The sequence below is a fragment of the Sparus aurata genome, chromosome 19 (genome assembly GCF_900880675.1).
Source record: "Sparus aurata chromosome 19, fSpaAur1.1, whole genome shotgun sequence".
In the NCBI taxonomy this organism is placed as follows: Eukaryota; Metazoa; Chordata; class Actinopteri; order Spariformes; family Sparidae; genus Sparus; species Sparus aurata.
Window position 1 is genome coordinate 22,751,120 of NC_044205.1, and position 21,921 is coordinate 22,773,040.

General features: G+C 43.3%; 1 protein-coding gene across 1 annotated transcript in view; it reads right to left on the reverse strand.

Annotated features, from left to right (window-relative positions):
* The window catches only part of cdh7a (cadherin 7a), a 118,322-nt gene extending 117,888 nt beyond the window's left edge, over nucleotides 1-434 (reverse strand). Inside the window, exon 1 of the mRNA XM_030399059.1 lies at nucleotides 19-434. The gene's annotated coding sequence lies outside the window, so the exon portion shown is untranslated. The remainder of the gene's footprint in view (nucleotides 1-18) is intronic.
* Between the last annotated feature and the right edge of the window lie 21,487 nt (nucleotides 435-21,921).

Sequence of the window (21,921 nt, forward strand, 5' to 3'; positions counted from 1 at the left end):
AATAAAAAATGCACTCACCGGGAGAAGTTCAGATGGAGGTCCGTGATGGTAAAAGTTGTTTCTTGTATGTCGGAGCGAAAGGAAAAGTTTGCATGGTGGAATTTAGTCCTGATGGCGGAGAGAAGGAAGGAAGAGCTGCTGGAGAGATCGGCGCGTAAAATGCTCTCACCCTTGGCAGGGATGTGGCAGGTCTGATCCCCACTCTCCTCTCCTCTCTCCTCTCCTCTCCTCTCTCTCCTCCCTCTCTCTCCCTCTCCCTCCTCTGTATCCTGCGCAGTGCTGCCTTCCGTGCAGGGAACCCCAGCTGCAGGCTTTTGGGTTTACATATCCATCTCTCTCTCGCTCGGTAAAAAAAAAGGCAACAAGAGGGGGGACGCGCAGCGGCAGCAGCAAGAGTCAGACCACAGGACGAGACAGGAAACAAAAATCCTGGTTAGTGGAGTGAGGAGGAGGATGGGGGGAGTCTATCGAAATAGTTTTGTTTTTTTTTGGTGAGGTGGGAGGGAGCCAGAAAAACGCACGCAGCGTTGTTGGCACCAAAAGAAGAAGAAGAAGAAGAAGAAGAAGAAGAAGGAGAAGCGAGTATCCCCAAACCTGCCAAGTGTTTGGCACAGCAGATGGCATGTGTGCTGTTAAATGACTGAGAGAGACAGAGAATCAATACTGAGACTAATAAATAAATAAATAAATAAATACAAATTCATGACACCCTTCAGCCGGGCGGGCAGAGGATTTTTCCAGCAGCCCTCATTCACCTTGAGAATTCATTAAAAATCCTGCAGGTCACACACACACACAAAAAAACAAGAAAACAATCACATCTTTTTCTTTTCTTTGCACAAAACTTTCTCTTAAGTTTCTTAAATACCCACTTTTTTTAAGTGGACCTCTGCACGTCTCACATTTTCTATTTGTTTTTGGTTTTTTTCATCCAATTAGCTCCAAGCTGAGCTCCTGTGGTGACTCTGGACTGCAGCACCGGTCTTCGCTTTTTATTCTCTCTCTACACCGCTGCACCTCTGAAACAGACCCAGAATCAGCTCTCCTTCCCAATTAGCGACAGTCAACATGCAGCGAGCGACGCGTCCGCGCAGAATACAACGCTCGTGGGTAAATAGTCTGAACTCCTGGTGCATATTTTTTTTTTCTTTTCATAGTAAATACACCTGTTCTCACATAGGAGAGAAAGATTACGTTTCAGTTTGAACGCAGCCCCGATCATTAGTCACCCACGCAGGTTTTCTTCCCTGCGTGCATTTGCATTTTTTTCTTTTTCCGAGACAAGAAACATTACGAATGTGCAGCTTTTCCCTTTTGTCTTCTTTTTTTTTGTGTGTTTTGTTTGAGGAGGGGAGAGCGCGCTGACCCAAACTAATAGAAAGAGCAGCCTCTGTCTGTCAGAGCTGGAAGAGCAGTTAGCAAGAGAGCCGGAATTAGACACTCGGGACGATGGACAGGTAGAACATAAAAGGGAAAAAAAATAAGCTTACAGTAGACTGAAGTGGGATAAAAGAGGGAGGAGAGGATGAGAAGTCAACTTTAAAGGGAGACGGAGTGCGGAGGGGTGGTAGTAATAAAGGGAGAGGTGAAAGGGAGGAGAGGAGGGAGGTGTATCGCAGGAGGAGGTGGAGGAGGTGGAGGGAGGAGAGATGGGGGGTGAGGCTGCAGTTCAGCGGTGAGAGTTATTTAATTGGAGAGTGACATTGGGAGCCCGGCTCGTCAGCTCTTCCCCATCAATCACACGCGGTCAGGAGATGCCCGAGGTGATGTGGCTCCCCCCTCCTCCTCCCCCATCCTCGCCATTTAACCGCCATGCCTCCATTACATCTCCCTCCTCCGCCCGACCACCTCCCCCTCATCAGGATGCTCTGACCTCCGCTCACCTGGCCTACTGTTATCTGGTCCCAGGTGACACGCCGCTTGATGGGGCTTTTTGTTCAAAGGCTAACAAGGAAAACAGTTCGGGGGAGGGAGGGTGGGGGAGATACTGTAGCAGCTTATGGAACATTAATAAAATATGACCTCCAATGACAATGAGGATTGATTTTTTTCGGTGCGGGCGTCTCAGTGGCAGCATTTAGCATTTACACAAGTGGTTACAGCTCTAATAGTCAGATATCAACGGCACCTGTAACGTTCCTTTGAGAGTTGAATTTCAAACAGGTTGTTATTTAACATTATTAACCGAATAAACATTGATATGGTTCGCCAACATTCGTACAGTCAACGTGAAGTAGTGCTAACACATTTACGCCATTATCTAGCTGGCTTAACGTTAGCCTATGTTAAGCTAATTTAAAGCAAAACTCTCGCCAAAATGCAACCTAGGCGTTTTATTGTGAATGTATATGAGTCAAACCTTCGTGTTAAAGCATAATTACGACGAAAGAGGCACTTTTAGGATTGACCGTATTTTCATTTTCTTCTCAAACTCATTTTCAACGGGAGTGCAAGGGCCACTTTTACGCTAGCATCAAAATCACTGTTTTTAAAACACTAAGAAGGCTCGACACAACATGAAACTTTGCTCGTAGTATCACCAGGGTCTCCGAAAATGAAAATACGATTAATATGGTTTAAGCCTGATATCTACAGTATTATTCTACTTTTAGCCATTTCATCCATTATTTTAAGCTAGCAAATTAATCCATGTATCTATTTCTTTAAGTTAACTAGGTAGAAGGCCTACTGTTAATGCATTATACTTACAGACACTGTTAATACACACATTTAGCTAAGAATTTCATGATTTTTTTAGTTTTAGTTAGCTAACATCAATGTATCCAGTACTATGAGCTATGTCAGCTGTTTATCCATGGATTACCTTTAGCCTAGCCTTCTATTTACCATACATCCATTATGCTGTTTATCCCTTTGGCAACTTCTAGCTAACATCTGTTGAATCCAAATTTTTACATCTTTGACATTACTTTTAGCACATTTAAAATGGTTTATTTTCATTGCTTTCAACAACTGTTTTTCCAACATTTTAGCCAACTGTTTAAACTTGCTTCAGCACTTTTAGATAGCAACTGCTTTTCTACACTTTAGCCAACTAACTCAACTGTTTTCAGTACTTTTAGCCATCTATATCTATTGGTTTTCAGCACTTTTAGCTAACTATATTGGCTTTCAGTAGTTTTAGCAAACGACTGCATTGGTTCTTTTAGCTAACTATTTCAACAGGTTTCAATACTTTTAGCTAACTATATTTATAGTTTTTCAGCAACTGCTTTTCTACACTTTAAGCTAAGTATTTCAACTTTTTTTCAGTACTTTTAGCTAACTATTTCTATTGATTTTCAGTAGTTTTGACAAACGACTGCTGTTCAATACTCTTAGCAAACTATTTAATATGTCTTCATTACTTTCAGCTTACTGTTTATGACACATTGTGACCCAACGTTTAGCCATCAGTTTCAACACTGTTTTTGTTCCTTAACCCAACAGTTTCAACCATTTATCTCTTATCTTTAGCTAACGGTTTACACATTGTCCAAACAGCAAGCGAGCGTGCAACTACAGTGTCGCTTTTGACACCATCTCCACAATGACTTCATTAAATATGGACTTTTGTTTGCCGTGTAAACAATCAATGTATGCAACCTATCAGGAGACATCACCATCCAAGTAAGAGATGGGTGAGTTTGCCATGATAGTAATGACAACATTAAGTTGTTTTTGTCGTAATGATGTTCATTCTTACGAGCAACATCACTTTTCCCAGCTCCCACTTTAATCACTGTAGTAATACGAGACGGCCCGACAACAACGGCTCAACATGATGTGCTAATCGTGGCCATTAAGGACATTCCCGTAGAAAAAAATGCAATAAACTGATTGAGCGTTTTTTGCTTTTTGCTCCTCCACAATCTCTCCACACACCCTCCTTTGAAATTGCAGATGTATAATACAAGGCTAATTACGGATCAATACTCATAACAGGCAAATAAGTTGATGAATCATGTTAATTGCAGGTCAATCTCTGACCGGCTGGGAGACAGTTGACATTATAATTCCAGTAACTGCCTTTCACCGTCATTGGAAACAGATGATTGTATCATTGACCGGCCAATTTCAGCTCTAAACAAGGTATTGATTTCCCCAGTGGACATTTAAAGAAAACATGCTGCTGTGCTCACAGCTAAAAAAGCTGTCATAACATGTGTAATCCGTTTAGAACAGCAGCAAAGCACGACGGCACGAGCACAGCGAGCGCGAGTTGGAGGACGGCAACGAGAGGACACACATGAAGTGGTAGCTTCTGATCAAGGGGGAGGCGGAAGAGAAGCTGCGCTGATATATGACAATGTCCCAACAACTGCGGTTTAATCAATTTTGATTCAAGTTTTTTTAAGTTTATGAAAATAGAATTCACTGCGCCGCGTCGGCCCTCGAACACTCCGGTCGGCGGCGGGGGCGATGATTCAAAGCGAGTGACCTTTTTCACACCGTGATCTTGACAATGGCATCCTGATTTATCGTCAAACCGGATTCCATTTAGTGGTCGTTCTAATTTATCTCTCTGCGCCCCCTTCTGCTCTATAATTGCACCAAGACATTTGAATCCACCCCCTTTAATTGTTTTTTATTCTTTTTTTAATTCTTCTTCTTGTTGATTGATTTTTTCTTCTTCTTCTTCTTTCTGTCGAGGCTAAGACACATCAGGAGCGGCGTTTTCTCTCAGCGGGGGGTCCAGACAGTGTGTGTTTTGTTTTTTTTATGTATGTATGTGAACATGCATTTCGCTACATGGTGTTTTTTCGCGAAGGCCCCAGAGAGCCGGGGGATCAGAGCGAAGCAGAGGGGCCTTGATGTTCAAGGGGACAAGGCTTGAGATGATGTCCCCCCCTGACTCCGGCGCCGCGATCGAAATACAAAAAAAGCCTGGACTTATTTGCATATGCTGCATCAAAACATTCCCCCTCGCTCCTCCCTCGCCGAGAAGCAAGGAATTCGGACTAATCATCCGGGCGAGTATTGAGCGATTACATTTTCATCAGATGCAATGTAAGAGGGGTCGAAAGATCAAGTGAACTAATGGATGACCTAATCATGGGGGATTGGCTGTATCGATTCAGATGGTCATATCCTCATTGTCTGTCAGGCCCGTTGGAGCTGCGGGCGGATACGATCCCTCGCCGGCTGAAACCCCCATATTCAAGAAACTCCTCATTCAGATTACACTAATTTAGCCCATACCTCTCCCGGTCCCCCGAGGGTTAAATAGATTACGGGGGAGGAATGGAAATCTTGCTGAGTTGCAGCTTAGAACTTGTCTCGCAGAGGGGTTAGACTTCGAATAATTTAATGTAACAGGTTTTTATCAACCCGACTTCCCCTTTTTAGGCATTTTATTTCATTCTCGTATTTCCTCGCCAGGAGTTTCTGCAGAACGCCGTCCCCTCCGCGCACACACGTATAAATTGTCTTAATCCTTATTGATATACGGCACGTTGAAAGTGTTGTCATGCTTGCAGATGCAATTTTTGCACACAAGCAAAAATTATGACTAGGTGGTGTTGGTGACACTGGCTGCCAACGCTGCAGAGACAGTCGTTCTTCAAGGACAATCTCCTGCATCTGTGTGAATAATCAATGTTACTGAAAGTTTATCATGAACTGGCGGCATCTTTCATATACAGCCAGGCGACAGCACTTCAGCAGAGCGCATCTAGAAACTAAAGTGGCGTTCGTTCTTTCCTCGAGGAGCTCCGAGACAGAGAGCCCTTAAAAGAGAAAAGAAGAAGAGGGGAAAAAAAGAAATCTAGGTAAATAGTTGCGATAGATAACAATTGAGTACAGAGGTCATCCACAGCAATTTCCCTCCAGACGCGTCGCAGCAGGTTCTGAAAGAGAAAACGTCTCGCTGCAGACAGACATGTTCATTCACCTCAGTTTGTGTCGACTGAGACGGCGTCCTGATCCGAATCCTAATGACACGCCGACTTGCTAGCATTCAGTGGTCTGTGTCACAGAGCGGGAGAGAAGCCGTGGCAGCTCGGGCTGTGCTCTCAATTCACACTCGGATCGGCGCCTACAAAATCCCTGCAAAGGCAAAACAAGTCTGTCAGACGAGATCCTCCTTGTCGACACAGCCGCTGCAATACAAAGTATGATGCACCGAGCGGAGGTACGGCTCGTGCAGCTTCAGGTTAAAGCTTCAGAAAATGCATCTTGTTCACGTCTGGTGTGCTTCTGACACTGATGATGGAATAATAAGAAATGTTTCAGGTACTGTCTAAATAATAAACGACCACACGTGAGGTGAAAAGCCACCGAAAAGTTTTCATCCAGCCTCCTTAAGCTCTACGGAGCATTTGCAGCCTATTTTATCTTGTTTTGTTTTCGGAACAGCTCACTGAATTTTAACTGATCAGCCTCATTTCCATCAGCAGCCAGGATCTGTTTTCCACAAAATAGCTCCGCGCCCACACACACACACACACACACACACACACACACACACACACACACACACACACGATACCTGCCCAGCACAAAACAGAAATCTGAAAAGAAAAAAGAAAGTCTGGCAACTAAGCGAGTAAAGAAAGTCAACTAGCAGCTTCAGTCAGAATCTGACCTCAGGAGCTGGAGGAGACCAAAACAGAGCTACAAGGTGAGTCAGCATTGAACAAACATTATTCATGTGGATAGAATTACTTCATATAAATGCCAAAATTGTTGTAACGTTCTCTCCAGTTGTCGTTATTCTTTGTCTTTATATACAAAACATGTAACTTCCGCCACTCAATCAAACCAATGACAAGAGAAAATGACTCACATCAAGTTTTATTCACACTATATTTAGTCACTTTCATCTCGTCTTACGTTCTAGTAACTACAGCTAGCATTACACATTTCTCTCGGTGTGTTGGGTATAATGCAGGTACATAACGTCACAACATCTAAAAGAAGTTTGGTCATTTTGGGCGCTTTTCATTAGGAAATATGACATATTGGGTCGTTACTGCATTGTTGCAAACACCAGAGTGAAACATTGGTTCCACATAGCCGGCTTTAAAACTGATATGTCACCCAAAATCTGTATTTTATAGCTCGATCTTAATGGAGGGTGACAGCAAACCCGTAGCTTTAAAGACATTTTTGACCAGCAGTTTTTCTCCAGTCGTGCTTGTGGGTACAAAGTTGGGTTTTTTCCATGAAGACCTCATCCAAAACCAGTATTTCAAACCCAACGGTGATGTCCTCCAAACTTTAATCATGTGGGTTTTGTTCCTAAACCTAACCAGGACAGATAGAAACAGAAAGTTTGGCCAAAAGCAACTTTGCCAACCTTTAATCCAGCAGTTGGGTTGTTTTTGACCAATAAAACAGCAGAAAAAGCAGGTTTGCTTGAGAAGATGGTGCAAAGTGTATCACTCCCTACAGTATTCGGGTCTTACAGCTGTTAAGAGTATGTAGTCTATTGTGCACAAGATGAAGAACAGAGAAGTTGATTTTGCTGGAGGGGTAGTTTGATAAGTTTCCTCGGATGCTTTCATACTTAATTCCTTGATTGTTTCTGCCGTAAAAATCCACCATCGGGGAACGAGCCGCAAACTTCCACAAACTTTGAAACACCGCCTTTCGTGTCTTTGATACACACAAGGAAGAAAAAAAAAGAGATTGCGAAGAATATCACAACAAAAAGTTGCCGTCTGAGCCATGTGGGATCATCTTTCAAAAAAAATGTTCCCTCCGTATTAAGGCACACAATCATTTTAGGGAAACTGCTTGAGGTTTTTTTTGTATCAGATCGCATCTGTATTCATTTGTAGCGTGCGCATTTTCTAGTTTATTTGTTGTTACCTCCAGAGCCCAGGTTTTCAATTAGGATTTTCCCTGAAAGGTGGCGAATGTTCAAAGCTTTTGACAGCAGGCCTTGACTGCACATCATCCAGATGCTTTTCATTCCGTTATGAAAGAGGGGAAAATAATGTCACCTTGTGTTATATACAATGAGACCGAAAGAGAAAGAGCAGGGGGAAAAAACAAACAGAGAGCGAGCACAAATAAGACAAGAAATGAGGACCGAGTGAGACAGAGAAGTAGATGAGGAGCAGGAAGGGACAGTAAGTGAAAGTAACAGAGGCAAAGGCATTGGCTTTGTCATGACAGCCTCCTCTCCCATGGCGGGGAAGATGTGTGTTCACATGCTCCAGTAGTCAGGCTGAAAAAGCCAGGCCTGTTGCATTCAATCCAGCAGAGCAATAGCACTCATGGTTGCCTGGTTGGCAAAGAGCTTGTTATCCCCCCCCATCCCTTCATCTGCTCGCTCCTCTTCTGTCCACATCCCTTTTTCCCACACCACAAGCATCTGCATTCTGTTTGCTTCAGCAAGCCCTCCGTGTTTCCTGGCCACCGTGTAACAAGCAAAACAAGCATTTCATTCTTCTTTGCAAAAGACACAGGTGAAAACACAGACAGCGCAGCCAACAGCACAGGTGGTGTTTGCGCCAGGGCGAAAGCGTCCCGATCCCGGAAAATCAAATGCGGTCCCGTCAAGACGAGGCTGGCGTTCCCCTCCCCGGGGAGCCCGGGCCATCCTGCTGGTGACAGAAGTGAGTCCTCCCCCGCCCCTTCCAACAGTCTTGAGGAAAAAAAGGAAATGAACAGTGGTAATCTAATGGACTCGATCAACCAACAAGTGTCAAATGGGAAAACACAGGCACGCATGAGGAGCCGGGTTGACTGGATACACCGGGTAATGAATACCGGTGGAAGAAACTCAGGTCTTCTTCTTCTTATCGGGCATAATTCAAATGTTTCTCATTAACTGCAGGAGTTTTCTATTCTGCCCATTAAATTTTCTCTCCGTCTTTATGTGAATGGGGATTGTATGAGCCAAGAACACTTGCTGAGTCAGTGGGTGGAGGGTGAGCAGAACGAAATACATTACCAATCTTGTGGGCTTTTTTTGTTTTTTTTTCCTTGGGAGACAGAAAGTGAATATAAAGTACGGCATTGTTCTAAGCGAGAAAGTATGACAAAAGAAAAACACTTGGAGAAGATGGGAAATGAGAAAACAAGGACAAATATTTGCTGTCAACAACGTAATACCTCAATTTGTTCACAAGATGCTGCTTCTTAGCACCGCTTTATAATGGAATAAACTTTCAGGAGTTACAGCATAATTATAAAAGTACCTGTGTTGCTCGAGAATCACGAATGAACCTGCCAAAAGTGTTGCGCTTGGCAGTGCGAGATGTGTTGTGTGGAGAACGGGCTCTAGAGAGATTCAAATTGCCGTCAAAAACACCTGTGTCGCATGTTTAAAACATTTTTTTTAATTATTCAATTAAATAAATAATTCCTCTTTTTTTTTTGTCATTTGTGTGTCTGCAACCATGCAGCTCTGGCGGCTTTAGGAAGGCAGGAAAGCAAAAAAACAAGAAGCTGAAGTCCCAAAATACAAAATACAAATCAACAAACAAGCAGGCGACAAAAAGCTGGCAAGAAAAAGGCAACGAGGAGAAGCCAAGGAAGCTAGAGAGCAATACGAGGGAGCAGAGGACGAACCATGAAGCCGCGGGGAACAAATCAGGAAAACAGGGAACACACAAGGACACTGGGAGCTGACACAGGAACACAGGAGACACAGGAGTGAACTGAGGACAAAGAAAGAGACAAACTGACAAAGAGGAAGTTAAAAACAAGGGTTTAAACACACAGGAAAGAGTAAGTACCGGAACACAGGTGCAGGAAAACAGACAGTAAAACATAACACTTGAGGATGTAACAAAGCATAACAGGAAATAACTTAAAACTGTGACAGCAGCAAGCAATGTTTTTCATCAATAACTGGAACATTAGGCTTTTAGCATGCTAGGATACAATTTAGTTCAGTTATGGCCCCTACCTGGTGGATAACCGACCACCAAATTATAAAAGTTTAAGGAATGGATTCATCGGTTTTAGTTTTAATTTCAGGTGTAAATGTTAGCATGTCCAGCTAATTTGCCTACCCAGTTAGGCCACTAAGCTAGTTACTTCCAAAGGCCAGAGCCTTTTGTAGGCTAGCAACCTCTATTATTATGTGGGGTTCAATGCTACGTTAAGAAAAGCCTTATTGTTTACAGAGACGTAGACTGCTGAGAGCTAACACGCGGGATAATGTTAGCAACTACTAAGTTTTACATTAGCATGACACATCTTAAGTTGTCATCCTCAGAGACTTTCCTCTTGTAATGTATAAAATTGGAACATACTCCCAGAATACAAACAACAAAGTAATTAAAAGTAAAGTATGTAGCCAAAGTTAGAAAGCTGGACTGTGTTGTTGAATAAATATCCTGGGGCTCGGCTGTCTGGTTAGCATGCTAACTTCAGTAGACATCTCTTCAACACATTACAGAGACGTCTCTGACATAACTTCATCACTGTTGTTTCTTCACATTCTGTGATTTTTGTAAATCTTTTAAGGTTTAAACAAAGAAAGTCAGCCACAGACTGCACATTTTTAACCACGCCGTTAAGCTAACATTAGCAATTAGCTTGCCAGCAGCTGATAAAATCTTCTGGGAAAAGCTGTCATATCAGCAAAATCAAAAGGTCCTCACACAAGAAATGAGAAACCTGCTTTTGTCTACCTCTGTCTGAAAACTGGGACCCGTTTCTTCAAACAAGTTCGAGAGGTAAATCTGCCACAGTCGTCATCGTAAACTGCATGTGCCACATGGGAACGGAGAGCTTGTCAAGGCCTAGCGATAGCAGAGGGGGGACAGGGGTTAGCGAGTGAGATTTATTTAGCCTCGAATACGTCTGAACACTCAAGGGCTGAGAGATATCAAGAGCGGTGTTTGTCTTGTTTCCAAAATGACAACAAATGCACACATCTAAATTTATGAGATGCCACGCACATAGAGACACGCACACTTACAGAGAAATAAACACAGACGAGGAGGAGGCTGAAAAATGGTGATTAAATCCAATGCCTGAAAAATGGGTGCAATCACTTTATGAAATAAAGATTATGCAATGAGCTCTGCTGATGATCAATCTGGCCAGAAATGAAAGAAAGAAGAAAAGAGAGATAGAAGCCCTCTGCTTTTTACCTTCACTTAATTCTTCGTCTGTTTTCTAACTTTTTAATACTTTGATTTCTCATGTGAGGACGTCGGAAATGAGAAAAAGTTCTCCAGTGGTGCGAACAGCACAGCTCTTGGTCTGGAGTGCCACAAGTTGATTGATCTGATGGTGTGAGTGTCTGAAGCCCTGGAAGCCTTTTTTTTTTCCAAGAAAGGGGCCCCAGTGGGCTTTCCGGGGTTCAAGAGCGTGCCGGGGCCACGCAGGCTTCAGCTGACAGGGCCCCCCTCAGGTCCCAGCAGCTGCCAGGATGAGGAGAATACTCCAAGTGGACACACGGTGACAGGAGCTGATGTGGTCGTCCACGTCCGTCACAGCTTTCATTTCGCCGTGCCACTGATTCCCTGGCCGGGTGACATTAGTGACACTCTCTTTTAATCTTTTGCAAAGAGCTTGACCTGCAGAGCACGTCTCCCGGGGATGAGAACAAACTCTTGGCTACCGAAGCCCAGATGGAAACCATCACTTTCTTTCTCCCCGGCTCTTTTCAAGGAAAAAAAAAAACCTATTCGCAGCGACACTTTTGGATCCGGGAGTTGTTTTTTGCTTTCATAAAGAGAGAGTCCCAGGAGGGGAGATATAAAAGCCGGGCTCGGAAAAAAAGAGCAAAAGTGAGCAAATTGAAAAAGAAAAGAGGGTTATCAGTGATGACTTATTAACAGACAAGAAATTGTTGGAAACCATTACTCTGCAGGGAGGCGCTGGCATATAATTTTCTCGTGGATATTTGAAATCTGAGAGTGACTTCAATTTGAGCTTTGAGACACTCCGCTCTGAGGAATGGTCGGCTTCCACCGTGTGTTGTCAAAGCCATTTGACATATTGTTTCAGGAGCGGCAACGGGAAGGGTGTGCCGGTGTAGACACAAGCCTGCATTTGGCGAGCGAAATTAAAGGTCATTTTGGAGAAAGTGAAAATTAATGTGAGCTATCAATTTCAGCCTTTAAAAAATGTGACACATTTCAGCCTGATACATTTTAATTAGGCCATCAATAGCATGGCAACAGTGGCTAATGGTGCAGAAGACACAACCAGGATAAGTTGCCTTCACTTTAACTGTTGTGGACACATTTAAATGTGATTTAAAGCGCCATGTTGACACAAAACATCATTTGTGAAACTTGATTTATACTGACAGTACGGGCTCATTCTGTTTGTACAAGTGGTGAAATGTTCCAGTGAATGTGTTTTAATGTAACCTGTAACATCAAGAACGAATGTCAGCTAGCTGGTTGATGAAATGCTTCTTGTCTCTGGATGTTATGTTAGCTTAAGTAGCTAGTTAGCTTCATCTACACAATTTAATCCTTTCCTTACCCTCCGCCATGTGCAAACTCGAAACAGCAGGAGGGATTCACTGATCCAATAAAACTGTTTTGTTATTTATGTAAATATAACCAACTACAATGTTCTGTAAGTTAGATGGTTGTCTAGCGTCTTGTCTCTGGACGTTACGTTAGCTTAAGTAGCTAGTTAGCTTCATCTACACAATTTAATCCTTTCCTTATCTTCCGCCATGTGCAAACTTGAAATAGCAGGATGGATTCACCGATCCAATACAACTGTTCTGTTATTTATGTAAATATAACCAACTACAGTCTTCTGTAAACTAGATGGTCGTTTAGCGTCTAGTCTCTGGACATTACATTAGCTGTACTTGCTAATGATTGTACCGCAAACACAGTCAAATCCATTCCTTACCTTTGGTCTTTTGGTTCTGGTCTTGTAAAGGTTAAAAAAAAATAACACCAGCCCCTATAACTCTTGAGCATGACTCCTCCAGATATCCATCCATCCATCCAATTGTATTACGCATCTCCGGGGTCAGGTCGCGGTGGCAGCAGACCTGGTGGGGTTTCCATTCCTTCTCTCAAGAAACACAGAGGCATCCCAAGGCCACGAGAGATATATATAATCCTTTCGGCATATTCTTGACTTCCCCGGGGTCTCCGCCCAGTTGGTCTTGCGAAAACCGGGAGGGGAGGCGCCCTAATCAGGATCAGAAATAACCTCAGTTGGCTCATTTCGACGCAAAGGTGCAACAGGTCCTGGTCCTCTTTTATCCGCAATCTTATTCTTTCAGTCACTACCCACGGCTCATGAGCATAGGTGAGGGCTGGACTTAGACAAACAGGTAAACCATAAAGCCTGCATTCCTGGTAGTGCCACACCAAATGCTCCATTTTCCTTTTACCCGTGAAGAAGACTCCAGGATACTCAACTCTTTCACTTGGGGCAGGAGTTCACCCCCCAAAAGAGAGAAAGAGTCCTTAAACGCGGAAATAAGTTGGCATTTTTGCACCTCTGGTTTCCCTCGTCTCAACATCAATGTGTTTTCCGTTAAGATGTCAGAAAAAAGGTCAAGAAAAGCTTAAAACATTTCCACGTTTGGTGCTACGACAAAATATACGCCACTTAATACCCAACTTGTCTTCCACCTAAAGCAGAATAACATCAACACCGACGTGCACGCTTGTCTTCGGATTTCCCTTTTTTAACATGTCATTGTTGGAGAAAACTGTGCTGTCTACGTGGGTCCCGGATACTGTACGTGATTTAATTAAGGTTTTCTTTTTCTTTCCAGAAAACCAAAACAATCTTCCTCTCGCAGATTTCCAAAAAGGAGGAGCCTTCTTCATTAGCGACACACTCTTTAAACTGTTCCTGCTTTTGTCGCCCCTCTACCACCTCCTCCTCCTCCTCCTCCTCCTCCACCTCCTCTTCTGCCCAGAGAATAAATAAGATAAGGGAGAGCAATGAACGCATCCATCATTCAAAGTGGAAAAGGGTAATTTAGCTTGGCCCTCCTGACAGCTTTACAACTTTGCACGCTATTCTATTTTAATTGGCAATCATGAATTAACTGAATGAAAGCCCTGTTCACTGCCAATGTCTTTCTCATTGCAGCTTTTAATTGGGTTGACTTGATGAGTTCCTGAGATAAAACCAGACAATATATTCTCATGATTGGCAACTCGTTTGTTGCCATATAATTAGGCTGCAGACAAATCAGGCACGGGACTGTTTCCTCCGCGGCCGGGCTCCCATCCTCTTCGTCAGGGAGCCCCGTTACGTACGACGTGACGGATCATCAGCGCGGAAATCGGACGGGTGTGTTTACGTCCGTTTGTCTCAAGCGATCGTTGAACCTCGAGAAAAGAGGCCAACGTTTGTTTCTCACCTGAACGTCCCACGGTGGTTGTAATTTTTTAAGCGGGATAATCAAATGCTGCAATAATCTGATTTGAATAATATGTAAGTCCGCTCCAATAGAGCATTGAGCAAGTTCATTTTTTTTTTTTCCCTTCTACTTGCTGCTGGTTCTTAATGATTAAAACAATCCCCGAGGCTGCTCAGACTTACCCTACACTTTTACATATAAGGTCAAATGTTCAAAGCTTTTCCTCCATTCTCCCTCCATTTTAAAAATAGGAGGGGAAAAAAAAAAAGGAATTAAACTTTAATGGGCTGATGAATAAATATTTTGTGTCTCCAGGACTCAGCACTTTCTCCCCCATTCCTGCAGCCGGCTTAATTAACTCTTCCTCAAGCCTTTTGTAAATTAACACATCTCTTTCAGTGTCCTTCGACATTGTTTTTCTTTTTCTTCTTCTTCTTCCTCCTCCTTTTCTTTTTTTTCCCCTCTTCACTGGCCGCAACTAGTTAGACAGACCTGTTTTTGTGCAGCGGTACGCCACGCGGAGGGGGAAAAAAAAAACGCATAATTATTCGACCTCGGAGTCACTGTTTTAACTTACAGTGCAGATTTTTCCCTTCAGCTGCGAGTCAGACTGTTTGCTTGAGGCGAAAAGCGCACTTGGGATGTTTTTGCACTCGCCAAATAGTGTGCGAGACACTTCAGAGTGTAAGACTTTTCCATTTCTGATGTTCACGGCACTGCAGGACGGGAACTTGGGTAGGATTTTGGACAAGTTCAGTATCTCGAGCTCAGTCGGGTACTCACTCCTTAAACCCTATGAGCGTTTCTCGGTGTATATTTCCGGCTTCTTGTACAGAGTCACAGATATCTTCCAAAAAAAGAGTGCAACATATCTATTATTGAATATCCCCCTCCTTTACTTCCCCCCACAGACTGACGGTTAGGTGAGCGGTCAGACCTGTAAGTGCTTTCATGCTCGGGACTGAACTTGCCAATGCAGAGATGAAAAGTGTGTTTTTATTTAAAGATGGTCTAATTTCAAGTGCGTCTGACCAATTCGCAAATAAATGTAAGGGAGGCAGGAAGTGCAATGGATGAGTTTTTAGCCAAGATAAGGGCAAAACAAGGAACAAACAAACACAAAGGAATATCAGAATAACAGGAAACCAAGAAAATGACTGAACAAGACGCTCAGACGCTCGCAAGAGGATGCTGCCAACCATCAACGTCGAAATGCTCTGGCTGAAGGTGCGAAAAGCCTTCTCATGGTTTCCTGTTATAAGCGCACACAACCTAAACTTACACACACACACACCTGTAGTTCATACGTCATTCCTCTTGATGCAGTTACCTTCTGTGGATCCAAGCTAAGAATAAGACAAAGGTGGGGCTGGTAACATTAGAAACGCAAAAAAACAGCGTTAACCAACCCAAGGTTGAAGCATTCGAGCCTGATAAGTGATAAGTGAAAGAACGTCTGTCACTTGAAGAGTCTCACGTCTGCAGCATTTTCCCACTAAATCAACCAGAGAATGAGGCGCAGAAACACAGGTGAGGGAACCGAACGGATTAACGCTGGAAAAAGAGAAAGATGAAGAAAAACAGAGGAAAGAGGGAGGGGCTAATGAGGTGCAGGTGTGAAGGGAAGGCAGACTGGGGGAAGAGCTCAGGTAAGGTGGCTGGGCTAATTAGACATATGAGAGACAGGTGTGGAGGGGAGAAATCAGGGCTGGTGAAGAAACCAGGGAGGGAAACAGAGCGCCGGGAAGAGACGGCACAAAAAAACAGAGGAAACTTAAACGACTGGAAAACGACAAAAACATGTCATGAACGAATGAACAAATCTTGTAAAACGATTTCAGACACCCCTAAACTGGATCGTACCATTCGTCTACCTCAGTTCAACTCCATGTTTAGCTTTCGACACATCCTCCTCGTATCTTAACGAGCTGCCGCCGGTACGTTAACTTAAGCTAGTTAGTTTAGAAACGCTTCTGACACTTGGAGGTAAAGTGTTTGTTTTACCGCTTCTGTGGCTAATTAGCTTCACATGCTAACGGCTGCAGCTTCCAGACAATTAAAATCCAATCCTTAGCCTTATGTTGTTTTGATCTTGGAAAGGATAAAAAAAAATAAAAATTTAAAAGCAACTTCTTTAAATGTCGATTCAAATTGTCAATCACTGGCTAATTTCTACCTCCTTTCAGCGACAGGTTAAGATAAAAAAGAAAGAGGTTAAAAAAGGATATATATACGTCTACACTGCCCAGGTTTGACTTTTTCTTTGAAAATGCAGTTTCTGATTTTCTTCCTGGCTAGATCTGTTTGTCCTGTTTGGCGTCCCACACATTCATTTTGGGGACTTTATCCTGAATTGCTCCTACTGTCAGTCAAATCACAGCTCCCTTTTCCTGCCTTTATCTTGTTTGGTTTGTTTTTGTCTTGCTCTGGCCTGTGCTCGCCTCTCAGATTCTGCCCCGTCATTTCTGCCGGCAAGTGATAAATGTGACGTTACTCCATCAGAGGATCATTAAATGTCAGGTCCTGCCGTGACAGCGGAACGCCATGGCAGAAAGTCAATGGCGTTGGGGGGGGGGGGAGGCTGTGCAAGCGGAGGAATCGCCTGGTGGAAAAGCCTGCTGGGAAGGATCAATGGCTCATCTAACACCCGCATGCCCACTCCTGAACCAGGCAGGACCACTCACACCATTCACACACTCCCTGCCTGGCAATGAGGTAGTCCAGCTGCTCGAAATGAGTGTGCACAGTCAGATGCAACCACTTGTGGTGATTTGTTGATGTATTACTGGGAAGGGGTTGGTGACAAAATGAGGAAAGTTGTCTTTGCACTCCCCCGTGCTTACACTCTGTGATTCTCAGATCGTAATTAGCTCTCTGGAAGTGTCTTTCATGGCATACAGCCGCAGATTGAAGTGGAAAAAACAGAAAACAGCCAAGAGGGGAGTGGCTCAACTCAAAGGAAACCTATCAGGCGTTATATCTTTTCATTTCTCTCATCCCTCTAGTACCCTTTCACGTAAACCAATGCCGTGTGAAGTTTAGCACCATCATATTGGCTGCGTTTATTGGATTTTTAAAGTTTTCAAACACCTCTGTCTACCATATGGACCCGCTACCATGCAGAGTTGGCTGGTGTAGGTGTTGGAGGAAATCTGATGCAAACACTTTCCTTAAAGCTCTATTTATAACTATTTAGCTACAAAGTACAAAAGGTGCCAATCATGCTGTAACCATGTGAGCTGAAACGCTGTGTTTTTCCAACTTGGCGCCTTTTTATTTAGGTGAACATGTAGCGGAGTGTACATGCATAAAATACAGAGTACACTTTGAACCCCTTTTTCTTTACATAGCTCTGAAAAGGGTATAATGCCAAGAAAAAAAAACTAGATGCAACATTACTTGTGAAACATATTCAAATCTAAGCATAAACACGGATGTTTCATAATTTCTTATCGGTTTAATGTCCTCTACCGCAAGAATCATCGTCTGCAGGTTATTTTTCTTCTCCTCTGTCATGCTCCTGTATTCCCCACGCATTCTCCTCCTAAAGCAGCACAACACAAGGTTATGGAGATAGTAAAGACGACGGTAGACAAAGTAATCCCTCAAAGGTATAGTTCTACAATTTGGAGAGAAAAGGTCTATTCGGTTTATTGCCGAGAGACAGATAAGAAGATTGACACCACTCTTGTGGCTATAAGATAAATATGCTGCCAGCATGCAGTTAGCTTAGCTTAGCTTAGCTTAGCATGAATACTGACAAACAGGTGGAAACAGCTAGTCCCATGGTGATGGCAGGGAACGAGATAATGCATTATATGAGCTTTAAATAGAGCCAGATTAGCTGTTTCCAGTCTTCATTCTAAGCTATGCTAACAAGCTGCTGGATGCTAACTTAGCCGAAATTCAGGGAACAAAGGGAAACAGCTAGCCTCACAATGATGACAAGGGACACAATAATGTAATCCCTGAGCTTCAGGAGTGCTGGTACACACTTTTGTTCATCTCTACACAGAGCCAGGTCAGCTGTTCTAGTCTTCTTGTTAAGCTAAGCTAATCAGCTGCTGGTCACTAGCTTAGCACAAAGTCAGGAAAATGTAGGGGAAACAACTTGCCACACAGTGACGACAAGAAATAAGGTAATGTAATATATGAGCTATAAGAATGCTACTGAATTTTGTTACCTTTAAACAGAGCAAGTTTAGCTGTTCCAGTTTGAATGTTAAGTTAAGCTAACTAGCTGCTGGATACTAGCTTAGCACAAAGTCAAGAAACAAGGGAAAACAGCTAGTCTGGCAGTGTCAGCGTGGAACAATATGTAATTTGTGAGCTACTGGAGTGCTGGTAGGTGATTTTGTTTGACGGAGCTAGGTTAGCGATTCCAGTCTTGATATTATGCAAAGCTAACACACTGCTGGATGCTAGCTTAGCACAAAGTCAGGAAACAAGGGGAAACAACTAGCCTCCCAGTGACGTCACAAATCGAGACAGGCTAATCAAATCTGTGAGCTTTAGCAGTGATATTTCAGTTTTCATGTTAAGCTAAGCTAACCAGCTGCTGGACGCTAGCTTAGCACAAAGTCGGGACACTGGGGGAAACAGCTTGTCTCTGACCAAAGACAAAAACTGCTGCATCTCCATAGCTCACAAATGAACTCATAGTATTTTGTTCTTTTAATCCACAAGAAAGTAATACATTTACAGTTTTGACTCCGAGCTGTGAATTTCCAAGCGAGCTTCCTAAAATGTTGAATTATTTGTCAATGACAACAAAGGGAAAATGGCCAAGAGCTTATTTTATTAGATAACTTATTGGAGTGTGGAGACACAAGATTTGGCAGCTCATTAAATTTAATGCAATATAGTAAAAAGATGCGATAATATAAACAGAACTGAAGGCCTCTGAGTTTGATTTACTGATGATACATGTAGAAATAACACCTCTAAACTAGTTTAATAAGCATCGAGGCAGTCAAGCAATCCAAGTTTCATTTGCCCAGCAGTGCATACTATTACCATGGAGTCGCACACAGGACAGAAAGGACAATGCTCATTGAAAATGGTGCCGTTTTTTGGGGGGTTTTTTCATGTGGTAATAGTCTAAAGGCTATTGAAACAGTAATGTAGCTCGCCTCAAGGAGTGCAAACAGCCAGACAGGCACAGGAACAATAGGGATTCATCAAGCGGCAGCCTCTAAAGCCCCGGATCCTGACAGAGTTAAATGAATTGGTCTATCAGTGCGACACCTGAGAGACAGTCTTTGGGAGTCTGTCAAGATAAACTCTTAAGGATCTTGCGGAGGGTGCATTGCAGCAAGGTCATCGTCACATTGCATCAAACGGGGCGCTGCGAGGAGAGCTTTTGTTCTCTTATGTGAAGTCCCATTTGCCAGAGGTAACAATTAAGACTCATCTGTCAGCACGGGCTAATGTGTTCATTCCAGATTCCACACTGGAAGTCTTCACTTGCTCATTTGCGGTTTCATAGCCATCATTAAAGTCCAAGGTGTTTCCGGCAAATGTTGCTCCCAGATTGCAGCAACGTCTGTCATTCGGAGATGATTTTTAACAGCTGTAATATTGGTTAAAGTTAGGGGGTCTGCTGCCTTTGAGGCTGTGACTTCTTTTTCTTTTTTTCCCGCAATTTGTGATAATGGTCTGGGGAGACGCGAGTGAAAGGTGCACTTTAGTGTCACACAAGTTTGGCACCGACCAATCTCCCGGTCCCCACCGCCGTCCCTGGGTCGCCCATTCGGTTACAGTGAGATTTATCAGATGTGACAGCTGCGGTCCAATAAAGTGGAGGTCTTTAACAAGTGTTCTTTTAGTTGAATTTGTACGGGGGACGAATGGTAGATTGTTTCACCCCATCTTGAAGCAATTCCTTTTCACGGACTCCCGTGTCGCTTGATGTTTTATCATAGCCGAAGGTCAAAGTTGGCTGTCGAGGGGTTATCGCAAAATTGACTTCCCAGGGATTGTCACTGCTCCACAGAGAAAACAGCCTTATGTAAACGAAATTATGCTGCGAGTGTCATACAAGCCGGGGAATATAATAGCGACGTATACTTGAATCCCGAGCATATTTCACGCAGTAATGAAGTTGCACTTGAATGAGACGGGAGCTGTTTGTGATTCAGGCTTTGGGGAATAACAGACTGCGAGTCAATTCCAGCAGGTCTGTGTGGAGAGTGTGGCGGCGAGATAAAGGAAAGGCGACATTGTTTAAGTCTTGATCCTGATGCAGCACTCCTCTGCTGGGGGATTGCACATTTACAATGTAGAAATCAGCCTCATCCATTGTCCTCTCACCCCCACCGCGCACACAAAATGCGGAGAGAATCCAAACGTTTTCCCTCCATCTCAAGATTACACTCTGGTTGTTTTCTTGCCCTGCCTCTCCGCCCCTCCTCCGCGGCCTCTCCTCTTTGAAAACTCTTTCTTTTCACAAACATCTGTTGGCAAAGGGGAATCCCTAATCTCTCAAGGGCTTTCTTTCAAATTTCATTATTGAGACTGAATGCAGATTTGAGTAACTGCAGATGCTGCCGGGTTTTATATATATATATTAATTCTTCCCTCTATTTGAATGGATTTAAGAGAATCTAAATGTAATGTCGATCATACACTAAATTAAAAAAGTCTTATATAAAAACGTCTGATGGCTTCTGCGATAATTTCACTTGATTGTTGTCGACCCAGCCTGCAGTCAACCATCACCATAATTTTTTTTGTGTGTGTGTGTGTGAAGGCAGTGCAATCGTAGTGAATGGAAAAGTAATGTACAAAAAGGCATATCGACAGAAGAAGAGATCAATACCACTCTCATGTTTGTGCATTAAATATGAAAGCAGAGCCGGGAGCGATTAGCTTAGCTAACAAAGAGAAAAACAGCCCATTCTAGCATGTAACCTGTTCTTTTTTTTTAAATGAATAAATAAATAAAGCCCTGACAGTATATTTGCAGGCTCAAAAAAATCAAAACAAAGCGCCGAAAGACGCTAAATGCTGCATTGTAGCTGAGAAGGAACTCCTCTCACATACTAGAAGTCAGTGGACCTGCTGTTAAATAATACATTAGAGAAGGTACAGAAAACGCCAAGGACATTACCACTGATCCCTGTAAGAGGACACTCGCAGTTCAGACAGAAAGAACGGAGCCTCTGAATTGACACTGCGAAAGAATGAAGGTGAAGGGTATCCGAACTTTAATCAAACACAGCAAGTCCGACGCAAAGCCCCTCTAAAACTGTATTATTATCATTTTTCCATTCATTGTCTAGGAATCAGCACACGGATCCGTGTCTCGATGAAATCACCAGCAGTATTATTAACAGTTTTAGTATTCTAGTTTTTTGGTTATCATACAAGGCTGTCCTAAAACTGTGAAAAGACACATTTGAATATGCACTTATATTCCTGTTAAATCAGGCTGTCGAGCCTTCGCTGGCCGCCTCATTGACTGCGAGGAGAAAAACTTGTGAAAAAGCGAGAGGCAGCTTCAGCCCGTGCAGACCTCACACTCCCCCTCTGGGACCGAACAAAGCGGCGGCCTCCCTCCCATCAAGCGTTTTGCCTGGACCGGGAACATAATCGGGAAGCAGAGTAGAGAGACTGGAAGTACTGGAAGGCAGCTACAATGGAGTCTC